The sequence below is a fragment of the Gymnoscopelus microlampas genome, assembly GCF_963454915.1.
Source record: "Gymnoscopelus microlampas genome assembly, chromosome: 16".
Taxonomy (NCBI): domain Eukaryota; kingdom Metazoa; phylum Chordata; class Actinopteri; order Myctophiformes; family Myctophidae; genus Gymnoscopelus; species Gymnoscopelus microlampas.
The window spans coordinates 2,751,864-2,771,479 of NC_139953.1; positions in this window are offsets into that span (position 1 = coordinate 2,751,864).

Sequence of the window (19,616 nt, forward strand, 5' to 3'; positions counted from 1 at the left end):
TAATGTAGCTGGGGACCACCTGAACCCCCCCATGACCCCTGGGGGTCTCTGGTTTCCACTTTGAGAACCACTGTTATGCATTACCTGCTTTTGTTAGCTACTGTGTGCAAAGCAAAACAAACAAAAAAAACGGATTACCAAATTTGTCTGCACACTAAAATCCTCAATAATATAATTCTCTTTAAGGATCCACTGGTACCATTTGTACTTCTCTATTAATTAAATTATTTTACTTTGTACTGTAGGCTCAAAACAAGATTCATAGATAAACTAATTACAGTCAAAACAAACGTGGCCTCACCAAGGGATATGTGGCCAACATTAGCTCTCCTTTAAGAGCTAATGTTACTAACTAACACGTTGAATCACATTTTAACGTTTTAGGATTCCTGGTCGCATTGTAACATCATCCATTTATATTAAATCGTACAAACACATGCTTTCCATGTAAAAGCGGTTGATATACCGTTAGTCCTGAAACATGACCGTCATATCATGACGTTTTCTACATTTACAACCCGTACATCTACATCAACGTTCAGATTTAAAATATAAAGCGCTTACCCCAAAGCCACGGATGTTACAATTTGAATCGGGGGGGTGTAAGTATCCGTACCTTCTGTATTGTTCAATAAAAATCATTTTAATCCCATCGGTGGCCATTTTCTCCGAGTTTTCTGCATGCTTTCAACTACGCGACCATCGGTTGGGAGGTGTATTACATTATACGCATGCATTAAAACTATAAGAAAATGGCCACCGATCGGATTAAAATACGTTTTATTGAACAATACGTAAGATGCGGGTACTTAGACACACCCGATTAAAATTGTAACATTCGTGGCCGTGGGGTAAGCACTTTATAGTTGAAGTATGAACATTTATGTTGATGTACGCGTTGAAAGTGCAAAAAACAGGTTGAAGTTCCGGCCATGAGGCTCGTGAAAAGACGAGCGTCGTGTGAACCATGGCTAAAACACGGTCGTGCACGGTTACATGAACGTGTTAGTTCATGTAACAGTGCACGACCGTGTTTGTATAACATTTTAATTCCATAAACTAATTAAACTTACCTGTTATTTAGTACAGAAAGCACCACTGTTTGACAAACAAATCTCTCAGCCGAGAGCCGTTACTCTGCCTCCCGGGGTCTGTGCTTCAAAACTAACAAGCTCCGCCTTGTGCATGAAGGATGTCTGCGGTTCTCAACCTGTGGGTCGAGACCCCCAGGGCGGTCCCCACATATTGGTGGGGGTCTCCAGATAACAGTGAAGTCATCGATCCAGTTTAGAGGACCTTGTATTGTATTGTATTGTGAATTGTACTTCCATGTACTTTTACCATGTCTTTCTAAATAAAGTATTCAATCAATCAATCAAAGTGACATTTTAAGTAACCATTTCAATACCTTAAAAAATAAAAATAAATCAAAGCAAAAGACCATTGCTGCATTACAATAATCAACAAACTATACTATAAAAACTGGTCAAACATTGGCCAAATTGTCAAATAATATAAGAAAGAGAAGAAGAAAAAAAAATTGCTGATCTGCAATAAGAAGTTATAGATTTTTGAAATAGTTCAAAGTTAAGCTTTTCTCACATTTTTCAAAAATATTTTTTTTAAATTAAAAAACATGTTTTCAGACTCAAAAGAGGACGCTGAATCGAATAGCCTAGGTCTCGATTTTGTATGACCCTTATAAAGTGGTTTAAACAAGCGTTAAAGTTTCATAAACTTGGAAGCTTTTTTCACAAACATATTATTATTATTATTATTTTATTTTGACCCTTCCACCCTCTTATTTAGATGATTTTGAGTCGAACGGTAGGTTACACAATTGTCTAGAATTGTTTAATAGGGAAGTTATAGATTTTTGAAATAGTTTAAAGTTTAGCTTTTCTCACATTTTTTTAAAAATATTTTATTTTTAAATTTAAAAACACTTTTTCTGACTCAGAAAAGGACGCTGAATTGAATGGAATAGGTCTCGATTTTCTAGGACCTTGGGAAATACAAAAGCTCACCAAAAAGATTGGACGTTGACTTTTGTCACAAAATTTAGCACAACATCTGGAACTAATCGCTCCAGATATTTTTTTAAAATCTAAAACTTCTCTCCATCCATATTGAAAGTAAGCCGGATATTTTGGCACCAGCCCTGATTTTTTTTGACACTGATAAAGCTCAAAGGTCAGCGAAAAGACTGCAAAGGTCAACCCTCGTTAAATTTTTAGAAATTGTATTTTTCTTCGAGACCATGGTTTTAGACAAATATGATGACGCTGATTCCAAATATTTACGTTTTATTTTTCTCGGAAAACAGGAAGTGCCTCAAAAGGCCACTTCCTGGTTGGTTTTAGGGTGTTCCAGGCCCGTGATTTCCCCGATATATTTTTTTCCTAAATCTACACGTAAAATAATGCCAAAAGTCGAAATGATCAAACCCTGATATCAAATCATGATTTAATTATCCTTTAATTGGCTATGGTTACGGCTTCGCTATCTTGCTCAATATCTCGAATACGATAAGGACTTAGGGTCCACTTTTTGGATATGTTGTAGAGCTGGCTGAGACGCACGCATGGATGTCTTGTTTGTCCCAGTATGGCACTTTTTTTTTTTTTAGTTTGTCCTTTGGTATTGTCTTAAAGACGCACTGAAGTGACATTTTCGGTCATTTTATTTTGAAGGTTCAGCCCGAAACGTTGGCTCAACGACTCTAAACCAATCAGAAGGTCCCATCCCTTCAGGCTATGGGACGTTGGATCTCAATCACTTCAGCCGTGCTGGCACACGGCTAGTGTTTGTTTACAAGTGAGAGAGAGACGGCCAGTGAAGCACGTTTGCTACTACCTGGCTTATTTCGAACCTATAATGTTTTCAGATACATATTTTAGTGTGCAGATGAAGTTTAAAATGAGTAATACACTCATCTTCAATGAGATTCAAAACGGAGTATCTCTGTAATTAAAATCAGCTGTGTTTGAAGAACGTGCAGCTATGGGAATCAAACAGGTGCATGTAATCAAGATTCATTTATATTCGTGAAGGCTGTATTATGTCATCACGCAGCACGTTTTCGTTTACAGGAAGTAATTAAGATTGGCTTTTTAGGGACTTTAGATGTAAAAATACACAAAAATGGGTTTTTTTCATTTTTTTTGGCATCTATTGTTAGGTATGCCCATATGATGACCACGGATATGCTCTAAAAGTGTGAAAAACATATTTTTCATTTCACTACACCTTTAAGGTTTAAGACTCTATGAGCCTTCCGAAAGTGTAGAAGGTCAACTTAGGAGTGTCGTACCGTGACAAACAAGACATCCACGTGTGCGCCTTAGCGAGCTGTACAACATATCCAAAAGGCGGATTCTAAAGATGTATAGTTATTGAGATATATCACTTTATTGCACGTAATAACTTGACATTGGACCCTAGGCAATTAAGGAGAACGGTATGGCCGTGTGTCAGGAGAGTTATATGTTCGCGTTCGGGGTGACGCGCTGGCCCAGAATTTGGTGTTCAATTTCATTTTTAATCCTTTCAAACAGTTAAATGCATTTTTTAGTGCATAAACAAGAAGTTGTAGGATAAAATTAATTATGATGATGATGACTGATAATGATGATGATGTTCACATCATGTAAAGCACTTTATGATTTCCAAAAATGTAAAGTGTGGTATAAATAAATGATATTATTATGAATATGTATACTTTACATATTACTGTAAAACTACATTCTACAGTTAGAATATAACCTGACTGTAATTCTTACAATATGTTACTGTGGAAAAATGCAGTAAGTTTCTGTAATGATTTTTTTTCCCATGATGCATTGCAAAATACAGTTAAACATTGTAAAATGACAGAACAGTAAATTACTGTACATTTTTACTGTAGAATATAACCTGACTGTAATTTCTACATTATGTTACTGTGGAAAAATGCAGTAACTTTCTGTAATGATTTTTTTCCCATGATGCATTGCAAAATGCAGTTAAACATTGTAAAATGACAGAACAATAAGTTACTGTAAATTTTTACTGTAGAAATTACAGAAATGTGTTACAGTGTAGGCCACCGCTGCCTTAAAAAGCAAAAAGCAAAGCTTGAACTAATTCCAGAACGGAACGAGTGGAAATGGTTAACTTTTACTGCCATTTCTATCACTCCAATCAATGATAGCCTCTTAGTGCAATTAGTAATTTCCAGTAACAGATCATTTTCTTTTTAGGAGAATGCTTGAACATGAGGGAGATGAAGAAGCTCAACCTGTGGACTCTTCAACCAATCAGGAACCTCAGTTCTCTACTGCTCCTGACGACACAGTAAGTTGGTCATAATGACCACCACACATGTTTAGTCACTGGTGTATGTATGTCTCACATGCAAATGTAATGCATTCTTGCTGCAGTCACCTCTCCACCCCTCTTCCTCCCCACTCCCTTTCTACTTCCCCATCCCCCTCTCTCCCTCACCACCACCCCACTCACTGCCCACCCTCCTCTCACCACCCCAGCCCCCTCTACCATGCCTCTCCCCTCTATCCCTCCCCACCCCTCTCTCCTTCTCATCATCACCCCCCCCCCCCCCCCCCCCACCACTCCAGTACCGCCTCTCCCCACCCCTCTACCTTCCCACCCCTACCAACAGCAGAAAAAATAGATTTGTGTGATTCTTCTCAAATTTGTGACACTGCTGATCCTATGTTTTACAGATGAACCAACCAGTACCTCAGGAAGAGGGACCAAGCTCTTCATCTTCATCTCCAACCGCAGACCAGAAACCAACTAAAGAACAGGTGGAACTGCTGATGCTGGCATTAAAACTCAAACACGGACTGACAAACAAAGCCTTGGAGGACATTCTGCAGCTCATCAACTTCAGTAGTGGGCCTGAGGGGCTGTCAGTGAGTGGTTCTAAGTACCTGTTCTACAAATCATTCGAGTCAGTGAAAGACTTACTAGAGATGCACTATGTCTGCAAGACGTGCAACCTAAGGATGCAGGAAGGTACCTTCAATGTCAAATGCCCAGTTTGGGACCAGAACATATCAAAAGCACATGCACAGAAAGATCAGTGTTTTTTGTACCTGCCACTAAAAAATCAAATCCAAAAACTGCTTGAGGACCACCAATTAGGGAAACACTTAAAACACAGATTTGAGAGGATGGGTGACTCCATCAAAGATATATACGATGGAAATCTGTACAAAAAACTACCATTGCTTGCCTCACAAGATAACATATCACTGGCTTTCAATGTTGATGGAGTGCCAGTGCACAAATCAAACCCCAAAAGTTTGTGGCCAATTTTATGTAGTGTTAATGAACTGCCAATAGAACTACGGGGAAAACACCTTATGCTGGGTGGCCTGTGGTTTGGTCCAAACAAACCAAATATGAACACCTATCTGAAACCTTTTGTTGACGAATGCAAAGATTTGTATTCTAATGGTCTTACATGGCAAAGTGACAGTGGTGAAGTCACAAGCAAAGTAGTAGTCACTATCATGGTGGCAGATTCAGTTGCTTGTCCAATGCTTCAGAATTTCAAACAGTTCAATGGAGAGTTTGGGTGCTCTTTCTGTACACAGAAAGGCACAAATGTTTTAAAACGGAGGGGGCGTGTAAGGGCCTATCCCTATGAAAACATTGAGTTGCGGACTCCTTCCCAAACTGACAATCTGGTAGAACAGGCTATTGCTAGTGGAAACCCCTCATTGGGAGTGAAAGGGCCTAGGATTCTGTGTAGTCTGCCCGATTTTAATATTATTGATGGCTGTGTTCCTGATTATATGCACAGTGTGCTGCTGGGTGTAGTTAGAAGCATCGCCACGCTGTGGTTAAATTCTGAAAACAACCAATCTCCATGGTATATCGGACGCTCAATTGAACAAATTGATGACATTTTGACTTCCATCAAACCCCCGTGTAATATTTCCCGTGTCCCCCGCTCAATGAAAGACAGAAAGTTCTGGAAGGCACACGAGTGGTACATGTGGATGTTATATTACAGCATACCAACATTGAAAGGGATCTTACCTGAGAAATATTTAAAGCATTGGTTTAATTAAGTTGGTAATGGGGGTCTCTATTCTACTTGGCGAGAATATAGCCCCACTGCAGATATCCGAATCTGAGAAGTGGCTGACAGAGTTTGTACAGGAAATGGCGAGCCTTTACGGCACAAATAATGTCACTTTCAATGTACATTTGTGCCTTCATCTACCAAATACTGTAAGGAACTGGGGACCCCTCTGGGCACAGTCTGCATTTGTGTTTGAGTCCTACAACGGGGTCCTTCTGAATATGATAAAGAGTAGTCAGGGGTATTTCCATAGGCATTTCCATAGGCAAGTAGGCATTTCCATCATTTTCCAAAAAAGCCATGGGGGGAGCCTCTGAGTATTCAGCTCTCTTAGAGTCATTTTCAGATGCGAAAAATAGGGTTACACAAGTCAGCCGCTCTCATGGTGTTACATGTCTGGGTAGGCCTAACATTTGTATGATCAAGAATGAGGATTTCCTGGCGTTGAATTGCATCGTTAACCTACCAACTAGAGTCCCTGTCAAGTATTTTAGCAGAGCAGTGATTAACTCAGAAATGGTTCACTCACAAAACTACTCCCGTACTTTCCGGAGAAATTCATACACGGTCATTCTTTCTGATGAAAAGGAAAGTGTTTTCTCTGTGAAGACATTCATTTTCTGTGATCTAGGGCAGGGAGAGACATGCTATGCAATAGGGAAGTACTACGAAAAAAATAATCATGACATTTGCAGTCAATTTAAGAATCCTTTGTATTTTATCCCTGTGGGGACAAGTCTGGGACATTTAGTTGCTGTACAAGCTGATCAGATAAAAGAAAAGTGTCTGTTTGTTAAAACAGACTGAAATGTAAACTTTGTATTCAAATTCATTAACCACAGTGAAATGCTTTCCTAGATGCTCAATGTTTTCAATAAACATGGGATTAATCAAACTTGTTTGTTATCCATTTTATTCTACCACAATACACATTTTATCGTCATGGAAACTATGCCCAAGAAAGAATTGATAACCTTGTTATTGTTAATGATTCAGGAAATAAATGTTTAGCCATTTGTGTTGAAAATTAGCTTGTTTTCCTCACTTGCCATATTCCATAATCATTGCCTTGTCACATGTATTTAGGATCAAATGTGATGACATTACCATTGTGTTGATGTAACACATCCCAGATGTGCTAATTTACACTGCGTGCACAATTATTAGGCAAGTTGTATTTTTGAGGATACATTTCATTATTTAACAACTACAGCACTCTCGCTCAATCCAGAATGTTAACAAAGCTCAAACCTGAATATTCAAGAAAGTAAAAGTGAGGTTTTGTCTTTTTTTTTTTTTTTTTTTTTTAATTTTTATCCCACGATTTTGTAACCCACATTTTTTCACCCAGTGCCAATTGCCTATGTAATCCTGGGCACTACCTACCCTCTGCCAGCCGGTTTTGTCTTTTTTAAGAGAATATCTCAGTGTGCACAATTATTAGGCAAATATTGGTGCGCAGAATTATTAGGCAACTAAATGAAAAACGAATATTTTCCCATCTCACTTGTTTATTTTCTTCTGTTAAAGTGAAAATAATGAACAAACAACTCAAAATTCACAAATAAACATTTCTAACATTTCCCAAAACAAATCAGTGACCAATATAGCCACCCTTCTTTTCAATAACTGCCACAAGCCTTCCATCCATGGAGTCTGTCAATTTCTTTATCTGTTGACGATCAACTTTTCGTGCGGCAGCAACCACAGCTTCCCAGACACTGTTCAGAGAGGTGTACTGTTTCCCTCCATGGTAAATCTCCCGTTTAAGAAGAGCCCACAAGTTCTCAATAGGGTTCAAGTCAGGTGAGCAAGGGGGCCATGTCATTTTCCTGTCATCCTTAAGGCCTTTATTGGCAAGCCACGCAGTGGAGTACTTTGATGCATGTGATGGAGCATTGTCCTGCATAAAAATCATGGTCTTCTTGAAAGATGCAGGCTTTTTTCTGTACCACTGCTTGAAGAAAGTGTCCTCTAAAAACTGGCAGTAGTTCTGGGAGTTGATTTTCAGTCCATCTTCAACCCGAAAAGGTCCAACTAGCTCATCTTTAATGATACCGGCCCATACCATAACCCCACCTCCACCTTGCTGGCGTCTGAATCGAAGTGGAGCTTTGTGCCCATTACTGATCCAGCCACGGGCCCATCCATCTGGTCCGTCAAGAGTCACTCTCATTTCATCAGTCCATAAAACCTTTGAAAAATCTGTCTTCAGGTATTTCTTGGCCCAGTCTTGACGTTTCAACTTATGCGTCTTGTTCAATGGTGGTCGGATTTCAGCCTTCCTTACCTTGGCCATGTCTCTGAGCACTGAACACCTTGTACTTCTGGGTACTCCAGGTAGGTTACAGTTCTGGAATATGCCAGCACTAGAGGACAATGGGTTCCTAGTAGCTTCATGCTTGATTCTTCGTAATTCTCTGGCAGTTAATTTGCGTCTTTTTTTCTCAACACGTTTCTTTCGACCCTGTTGACTTTTTGCAACAAAACGTTGGATAGTTCTGTGATCACGTCCCAATATTTTTGCAATTTCAAGCGTGCTGCATCCCTCTGAAAGATCTTTTACAATTTTTGACTTTTCAGAGTCAGTCAAATCTCTATTTCGGCCCATTTTGCCTGAGGAAGAGAATCTGCCTGATAAGTATGCACACCTTGATATAGGGTGTTGATCTCCTTAGGCCACGCCCTCCCTCATTACACAAATACACATCACCTGATATGGTCAAATCCAATAAGCACTCAAGTTTATATAGCTTGGAGTTGGAAAATATTCATACAAATGTTGATATGGTCAAAATACTCACTTGCCTAATAATTGTGCACGCAGTGTAGTCTTGCATGATATTTTAATGTTATCACATTACATTCATTCACATGCCATACTGTCATTGGGTGATTAATGCAGCAGGCTATAATACAGAATCTGCCACTGAGCTGAAACATTTACTGTACGGAATAGAAACAGTAGAAATAGTACTCAGGTGGCCTACATCCTATAATGGGACACAGGGCCTACATATTAAGAAGCTATATAGGAGACTTATATGTCCTGTATTATGAACATATAGAGCCTATATATGGATAAAGAAGCTATATAGGAGAACTATATGGCTTGTATTATCAACATATATGACCTATATGAGGGTATAAACAAGCTATATAGGAGACCTATATACCCTGTATATGCACATATATGCACCTGATTATGACCTATATGTGAGATATATGCAACCTATATGGAGCTTATACCAGGCATATATGTGGTATATATGCACATATATGCGCATATATGATCCTTATATGTAGCATATAGGTTACATATAGTTGCATATATGGAACATATAGATTCTTTCCATGTGGGGCCCCAGTCTGGTCCAGGAGGAACCCAAATCTCCAAAACATGAGAGGAGCTCCAGTGTGTTCCAGGAGGAACCACAACCTCCACAGAATAAAGAGGAACAGGAGGAGCTACTCCAAAGACCAGAAGAGGCTGGTGGGTCAACTGTGACATTACTTGCAGTGAAAAGTGAAGATGGTGATGAAAACAGAGAGACAGAGCCTGTAGCCAGCACCTCAACTGAACACATGAAAACACAAGCTGATATAGAGCACTGTGGAACATCACAACCAACTAGTGATGACCAGCTCCTCTCTTCACACTGTTCTGAATCAGACACTGAAGACAGTGATGAGTGGGAGGAGACTAAGAGAGGTCAGTCAGCTTTAAACACACCGAAATCACACAAGACACAACCAGAGTGTGGCAAAATGTTTAATCAAAAGGTACATCTGATTCACACAGGGAAAAATACCTTTGTCTGTACAGTTTGTGGTAAAGGCTTTGCTCACAATGGTAATCTAAAAAAACACATGATGACTCATACAGGCGAAAAGCCCTTTACTTGTAAAGTTTGTGGTAAAGGCTGTGCTCGGAAGGGTAATCTAGAAACACACATGAGGACTCATACAGGCGAAAAGCCCTTTTCTTGTACAGTATGTGGTAAAGGCTGTACTCTTAAGGGTGAACTAAACAGACACATGATGACTCATACAGGTGAAAAGCCCTTTTCTTGTACAGTGTGTGGTAAAGGCTGTACTCAAAAGGGTGATCTAAATATACACATGATGACTCATACAGGTGAAAAGCCCTTTTCTTGTACAGTTTGTGGTAAAGCCTTTGCTCACAAGGGTAATCTAAATATACACATGATGACTCATACAGGTGAAAAGCCATTTTCTTGTACAGTGTGTGGTAAAGGCTGTACTCAAAAGGGTGATCTAAATATACACATGATGACACATACAGGTGAAAAGCCCTTTTCTTGTACAGTTTGTGGTAAAGCATGTGCTCACAAGGGTATTCTAAATATACACATGAGGACTCATACAGGTGAAAAGCCATTTTCTTGTACAGTTTGTTGTAAAGGCTTTGCTACAAAGGCTCAACTAAAATTACACATGAGGACTCATACAGGGGTGAAAGCCCTTTAATGGAAGGCAGTCACACAGACACATACAGTATGTGATCATTCAGTCTAATCCAGGATGAAAATATCATGGATATCAAAGCAGAGGAATCACACAATCTGACAATAGATGATATCGGTCAGTTCATGTATTCATATGGGCGGCACCTGTCAGCAGGGAGTGTTGGGTGGGAGGCGTAGGATGTCACTTAATCACATAATCACCCTGATTGAATAAAATAAACATTATTAGTTTCTTGTGTTTGGATTTTTGTTTTATCTTGTGTATGGACTTGTTTTAAATCCAACATGATGGAATTTCAATTGCTTCCATTCCCTCCAGCTCATAGGTTATAAGTAGACAAATATGAGCATCAGTGTCTGTCCACATTTGTCTTGATTTAATAAAAGTAATATTAATTATGTGTATGCAACAATTATTATTTTCATTGATATGCATGTGTTACGACCCTTTAGGTCTAGGGTAAAGATCGCAACATAGTTATGGAAACAACAGCACTTTGATGCATAAATTGTATTTATTATCCCAAGGTGGCAGGAATAATGATGGAATACAATCAGTTTAGTGATATTAATGAGGATAAATGACAATACTAATGGCAAATAGCAAAAGAAAAGAATTAGCAAATAAACAGAACAGATGGCTTAAGAAATAATCAAACAAAACAAAGGACAAAGGGACAAAGCAGGCTAACCAATAACAGAACTACAACTAAACATAAAGGAAGATTCCCCGAAGGGTTCTCAAGCCACCATAGTCATTAGTTTGCTCGTAGAGTACAGTAGGTGGCGGGGGAAAGGAGGAACAGAACCAATCCGTTAGAAGACCAATCCGTGGGGGCGATCACTCCCCACGTGCCGATCCGCCAGGAAGCCACGCCCCATGCCACGGTATGAATAAGGATTGTCAATGGAACAATCAAGCCAACGCCCAGCGCTCTCATTCATTATGTTGAAACTCCCACTATATGGAATATAGGAAAACAAGCATGACAGCAAAGTACCTTAACAAATAATAACCTAATAGCAATAATAATACTAATAATAATAAAAACAACGGCCACTGGCCGTAACAGCATGCAATAATGGTGCAGTAAAGTGCTGACAAGCTGCTGGGTTTGTGTAGCTGTTAACTGTGTGTTGACATTTGGTTTTTTTTGGATTGTTAAATGATCATAGTACATATTTGGTAGATGCCAGAGTCAGTTGACATAATCACTTTGATTCGATTTTCAGGTGTTTTGTAAACTCAACAAACCATGTTGCACCTGGGGGGGGGGGGGGGGGGGGGGGGGGGATAATGATAATGTTTGTGTTTGTTTTGTTTAATAAAGGTTTCTCCTCTACAGGTCCTCTATGTGTGCTTTATCATTACATAAATGATATCAGAAAATGTGTTGTACCCATAACTACTGTGATCAATACAGGAACAATCACTGCTTAATTTTACAGCCTGCAAGACCGGGGACGCATCTGCGTCTCATTTTAAGATGTATTTGGGCTATTCAAAAATAGCAGATCTACAAGCTACGAGCTTGTAGATCTGCTATTTTGGGGGGGGAAAAAAAATCAAAAATAGTGCCGCGCTACGAGCTTGTAGATCTGCTATTTTTGAAAAATTGTGAAAAAATATTTTCCAATTTTTTTCAAAAAACTGTTGAGATTTAGATATTTTTTAAGAATCGCCTCGGGTCTTAATGGGTTAAATTATTACTACAGAATACATGATTAAAGTAAGTGTTCATGTTACAGTCTGCATACCTAGTTGTTTTTAGTATTAATGTCTCCCCCAGACCGAAGGCGTGGCCAAGACAATGCTTTTGCCCCTGTCCGTCCATGTGTCCTTGTGTGTGTGTGTCCGTCTGTCTGTGAACAGAGCTATTCTCTGCCACCGTTGGCCCGATGAACGCGAAACTTGAGGCCAGATTAAGAACAGACCTAGTTGCCCAATGTTTTCACATCGGTCTGTACAGCCAGCAGTGCTGACAACTCCTAAATATTATTTTCCAATCGGTACACATGCTCTCTATAGTCATGTGATCAACATGGATCTCTCCGATTTGTTTTTCTTTCCTAAAATCCTTTTTTTTCTTCATAGAATTAAATCTATTTGTTGGATGAACTTTTGCACTGTAGACCACAAATTAAAACGACATTTACAATTGACAAGACAGCCTGCACACAGTCTGCTTGAATAAAAAAAATGAAAAGATTTTTTTGCTCTGGCTCCTCATCTGAAAACAGAGTCGATGGCCAAATTAAATAGATCTGCCACAATATTAGATGATAAGACTGGCAGATAGGTTGCACCAGAATGCAGTCTTTAAAGATCCAGTGGTTTAAAGATCCAGCCGACATCCGTCGATTTCGGCTCTTCCTATCATTGTGAAGCAGAATTCACACAACATTGAAGTGTTTCAGAATGTAATCCATGCTGTGCTTCTCCAACATCTTACAGGAGTAGATATCAGCCAAGCAGTGAATCCCTACACAATTGTTTTCATGCATGAGACTCTCCGTGTAACGGGAACACCCTTCCATTTCGAAAACCCTCCACATCGACGCACCGCCACTTCGACGCACCTGGGGTTCGACACATCGCTAGTCCGAACCGAAATGGACGCACCGTCACTTCTACGCTGTTCACCCCCCCACTCCGAAAGTGATTTTTCAAGTCTCTGCATATAAACTCATGCGTAAAATCATGCGTAATATGCAGCTGTGATGCTCAGATTGACAAGCTCTACAGCTGCTCTACAGCCGATCTACAAGCTCATCGAATATTATTATTTTATTATTATTATTATTATTGTTATTACAGCAGATCTACAAGCTCATCGAATATTAATATTTTATTATTACTCTCCGCCAGGAGAGTATTGTTATCACTGCGTTTTCACTTTCTAAACATGACACACCGATTGGTCAAGCCTCACGTGACACGTGAAATACTGTGATCTGATTGGCTAGTGACGCCACCGGGCCTATATATACATGGCATCACTCTGACAGTGTCTCTGCCACTGTCAGAGTGAGGTAAGACGGGAACCATGAAATGGCTGCATGGCTGATACATAATTGGCAGATAGGACAGATAGGACATTTATATAGACAGGAGGGATATGACATAGGACACTTATACAGACAGGAGGGATAGGACACTCACACAGACAGAACGGAAGAGGACACTTACCCAGACAGGTTGGATAGGACACTTACATATACAAGAGGGATAGCGACCTATAAATACATGTGTCGCTGTGATAAGCCAGATTCCAATACCGAAAATCCGGCCACTAGCTCACTCCCAGACCTTCGAACCGGAAGTAGTCAAGTAGTCGCGGTCCAATTGTTCCTATCTGTCTTATTGGACAGATAGGACAGATAGGACACTTATATAGACAGGAGGGATATGACACTTACATAGACAGGACGGATAGGACAGGAGGGATAGGACACTTACACAGAATGAACGGAAGAGGACACTTACCCAGACAGGATGGATAGGACACTTACATATACAAGAGGGATAGCGACCTTCGCGACCTTCGAACCAACACAAGTCTTCTGGCGGAGAGTTGTGCTCCGAGGAGCACTTTTTCTAGTTATTGTTATTATTACAGCAGATCTACAAGCTCATCGAATATTAATATTTTATTATTATTATTATCATTATTATTATTATTATTATTATTCAATATGTAATATTTATTATGTATTATGTATGTATTATTTATTATTATTTGGTCCCTGAGTCCCGATGAGAATATAACACGCGAATCCACACGCCTATATTTATTCTATTATAATGTCAATAAAAATATGTATTCTCTAAATATTAATATACTAACATTTACTGAATGAATGAACTTGGTGAAGTGTCTTGTATAGGGACGGGGTGACATGTTGCTGTCATTAATTACCCCAACCAACATCGAAGCACCTGCGTGCATTAATCCTTCATTAATGTCTGTCTGTCTGTCTGTCAAAAGTCCGCGCCGCGGCCGTAACACACACACACACACACACACACACACACACACACACACACACACACACACACACACACACACACACACACACATGCACACACGCACGCACGCACGCATGCACGCAAGCACAGTTATCCCCGAGATTATGTTCCCCCCAAGGTGAATGAATAATTATAAGAAATACAAAAATATATTTTTGGCTAAACTTCTCCTCAGAAAAGGGATGCTAGTGTTCAAGTGGTTAAGGTAAAAAAAAAAACACAGACAAAGATTTTGCGGACCCCTTTAGTACTCTAAGGACCCCCTAGGGGTCCTAGACCCCCTGTTGAAGACCCCTGAATGATCTACCTACCACCTCTGTCTGTAGCCAGACAGCTACAGGAGTGTGTGTGTGTGTGTGTGTGTGTGTGTGGAGCAGACGAGCGTCTCTGAGTCTGTGATGAGTCTGTCTGTTGGAATGCACTCCCCAAAACTTTCGGAGATGCGCCCACCTTCCAATCCTTCAAAACCCAGTGGTAAATTGGACACTAACGCAACAGGTTCTTGCAAACTCTCACTGGCCCCTGCAGTCCTAACCGGACTGATGTTTCTCTGGAGTGGAAAGGAGCAGACGAGCATCTCTGAGTCTGTCATTCAACACGCACGCAACAGTGGTCCCTCATTTTCCTTTGGAATGCACTCCCCACAACTTTCAGAGATGCGCCCACCTTCCAGTCCTTCTTAACCACCATCAAAACGCACCTCTTCAATATCACTAAGCTAAAAGGTGTAAAACATGAATAAATAGACCGCCTATTATTATTTCTTAATATTTCAAGAGGTTATTCAACTCTCTCCAACTATCTTTTAACTGCTCCCCATTTGCGTCATGCATGACTGACAGCAAGGCTTTAATTTTGTTCATTTAATCAGTAAAGACAGACAGGTCAGTACCATAGACAGCTCCTCGTCATCACTACCGACACACAGGCAGTTCAGCACCACAGGCAGCTACTCATCAGTGTATTAATCATACAGAGATATTCACTTTTAAGTCATGAAGTGAGGCCCCAGTTCATTGACTATCAAATGATGTTAACATTGTACCTCTAAGAGAAACTGTATGTTGTTTGAACTTCATTGATTTTAAATATTACTGGACTGCGCAAAAATATTTGACTAATTAACCCAAACCACCACCCCCAATATCTCCTGGATTAAGACAGTCCAATGTGTGCACCCCTGACTCTATCAGTGTTATTACCTTCTGCTGTGTTCACTCTTCTCGATAGCTTAAAATGACTGTCTATCACTGTTCTCACCCTCTCTCATCATCACAAGCGTTTTGTGTCCGTGAAAATTTACGTTCATTTGTTTGGAGCATGGCGTACTTGCAAGTGGCAAACAGCCGGGGAGGGAGAGCCCTGATATTGGATAGTTTCCGCTATCTGCGAAATAAGTCCACGGCAGAGAAAATGTATTGGCGTTGCGCCCAGCCGGGTTGCAACGTTTACATGCAAACCCGAGTGGTAGATGTAGAGGCAGACAATGCCAATATAGTCGTGTTGAGGCCTCCTGGTGACCATGGCCACGCGGCAGAGGGGGATCTAGTCGTCACCACAGCGCTAATTGAGCGCATGCTGCAACAGGTGGCGGCTGATCCAACTCTGCCTGTAAAGCGGGTCTACGACCAAGCCATTACCCAGGCCCAAGCGGCAGAGCTGCGGCACATGCCGCCATTTAATGCAGTAAAATCACGGCTGGAGAGACATCGAGCCAGCTTCATGCCTCCCATTCCCCGCACCGTGCAGGAGGTCGACATCCAAGGGGAATGGGCTGTGACCTGGGGAGGGGACCAGTTCCTGTCCAAACACCACCAGCAGCATGGCTTTATTGTCTTTGCCACTGAAGACAACTTCGTGAAGTTGAGCCAATGCCGTAAGGTTAGAACCCCCCTCTCTCTCTCTCTCTCTCTCTCACATAAAACGTCCTGTCATTCAAATGAAATGTAGCCTATTAACAATGAAATTATTAAATGTTATCAATACTTGACCAATCAAAAAGTGCTCAGGCAGATTATTTGTAATAATGTTTTCCCGCATTAATATAATCTAGGTCTAATTTATATGATATCAGTATGATTATAATGACATTTGTTTTTGTTTTTTTTAAGATCTACATGGATGGTACCTTTAAAACATGCCCAGGGCCATTTTATCAATTTGCCACGATACATGGCCTCTACATGGGCAGGGTGGTGCCCTTTGTAATGGTGCTGATGAGCGGGAAGACCGAAGCCATGTACCGCGCTGTGCTCCGCCACATCAGGAGGAGGGTGGAGCGTGTTACTGATGAACCGTAAGTTTGTGTGTGTGTGTGTGTGTGTGTGTGTGTGTGTGTGTGTGTGCGCGCGTGCGCGCGCGCTTATAACCCCACAATGTGTAGCATGTCGAAGCATTGTGTGAGGTTGTAGATCGGCTATTTTCAAATGGCTGAAATGCATAAGTTAGTGTTTGACTGTTGTTTTGTGGTAATAATCTAAATCTGCAAAGTACTAAAGCTGTCAAATAATTGTAGTGGAGTAAAAAGTTACAATATTTTCCTCTGAGATGTTGAGTAGAAGTACAAGTACTGAAAATTGGAGATACTGAAGAAATTAAAAAATACTTAAAAGTTGTACTTGAGTAAATTTACTTACTTACGTTACTTTACACCACCGTACTTGTATGCCAACATCCGATCTTTACCGCACCAAATACAACCAGATCTTTAAATGTCATTTAAACGCAATGTTATGCTGCTGCTGCTGCTACTGGCAGTTCAGCACCATGGACAGCGACACGGTCTTCAGCACCATGGACAGCGGCCATATGCTACATAGTTCATGGCTTTTCTTTTTTTACTCCCTCTAGTCTTTTGTTTTCTTTAAATACTCTTTTAATGCGACTATGTTTATAGCATGTACCATATAAAGCACTTTGAATGAACTTTGTATATGAAATGTGCTATACAAAAAACATAAACTACAATAACCTTGGCTTGATTTGCCTTTGTAACTACCATTGCTTGTGAAAACTGTAAGTTGAAGTAATAGCATAATACAACCAGTGGTGTAAACTAACTAAGCACAATTTCTCAACTACTGTACTTATGAAAAATATTGATGTATTTGTACTTTACTTGAATATTTCCAATAATGTGAGATACACTCACTGTATCTCACTGCAGTGACTGCATCTGGCTTTTTAATATTTTGTGGACAATCGAATAATCCCCTTTTATCCCTCTTATCTACCATCTATCTGTCTGTCCATGCGTCCGTCCGTCCGTCCATCCATCCATCCATCCATCCATCCGTCCGTCCGTCCGTCCGTCCATCCTTCCATCCATCCATCCATCCATCCATCCCTCCCTCCATCCATACAAGATGGAGCCCTGACTCAGTCCTCACGGACTTTGAGATAGGGCTGATCCAGGCGTTCCAGGCTGAGCTGCCAACAACCCGCACCCACGGCTGCTACTTCCACTTCTGTCAAAGCCTTTGGAGGAAAATTCAGGATGTTGGCCTTGCAGGTCAGTGATGGTGTATTAACAGAACACACAACAAAGTGTCATTTATTGTGATTTCTTCACAGGATAAATAACAAATTATTAAAATGTAGAGGTGTTGTAGGTTATGTCTAGTAGCGTTATATGTGAGTAAAATGAGTACTATAATAATAATCTGACTTTTAGGCAGTAATAATTATATTCTCAAAAGAGTAAATAATGAAATAAATACATTTGATTATAACAATCATAATCATAACAATAATAATTAACACATTTCGCAAAAGTCATGTTTTTGAATAGGGCCTATACATCAACACATTTCTAACTGTGAAAGAGGTACATGTTACAGATAAAGCAGTATCAGATGTAGGTTAATGTAGCCAATTATAATATTATATATTTGTTATAATAATAATACCATTCATTGGGTAGAAGCTTCTTTTTTTTTTTTGTAAATTACATTACTATTGAGTGCTGAAATCAGTATTTCAGTAAGTTAACTTTTACTTCTTCACTCAACTTTTGCAGCTCCATTCAGGCAGGACAGGCACCTGAAGGAGTGGGTAAGAAAAGCGATGGCCACGGGCTACCTCCCCGTTCTGCTTCTGAAGCAGAACTTCCGCCGCTTCGTCCGCAGGCCCCTAACCCGCCGTTTGACCCGCCAATACCCCACGTTGGCTGATTTCATCTCCTATATGGAGGACACCTATGTGGGGGAACACGCCCTATTTCCGCCACCGCTGTGGAATGTCCATGATCGTCGCTCCGACAACCGGAGCAACAATCGCGTGGAAGGTAAGAACTTAGATTTATTAACTTTTTTATTATTATTATTATTAATATTATTATTAGGCCTTGCATTATTGCTCATTCCAAATCTGATCTATTTGCTTTAATATGTATAACGTGGGAATGAAATGTCAATAGGCCATGTGCTATGAGTGCTGCATGTAGCGTAGTTCTTATGAATCTATGATTATTCCAGGTTTCCATCACAGATGGAATAATAGAGTCGGCAGGCGTCACCCTCCCATCTGGGTCTTCATCCGGCGGATGAAGGACGAACAGAGGCTGGTGGAGACGGAATGCGCCATCGCGGAACGTGGGTCGCCACCACCAGCCCCGCGGCGCAAGTGGAGACGGCTGGAGCAGAGGTTTGAGAGTTTCTTTGTACTAAGAATAATTAAATAATAAAAGGCTGTATTGTAGGCATGGGGTCCAGGGAGCAGGAGGAGGATTTTGCCTAAGCTTAGCTTGGTCATTTGAGGAGCATACTTAGGGGGGAAGGAGAAGAAGCACTGACGCAGAGAAGGGGGGGTGACGATCTGAGGCTGAAATGCAGTGGACTGGCGTTTTTGGCAATATATTATTGTGCACGACAAAAATGAAAAATGTGTTACCCTAACATTGATGTAACTATATTAATTCATTACTAACATTAATGAACTTTTGATTTTCCCCAACAGGCTTAAGAGGCTCCGTCTTCAGTACAGGCGAGGAGAGAGGACC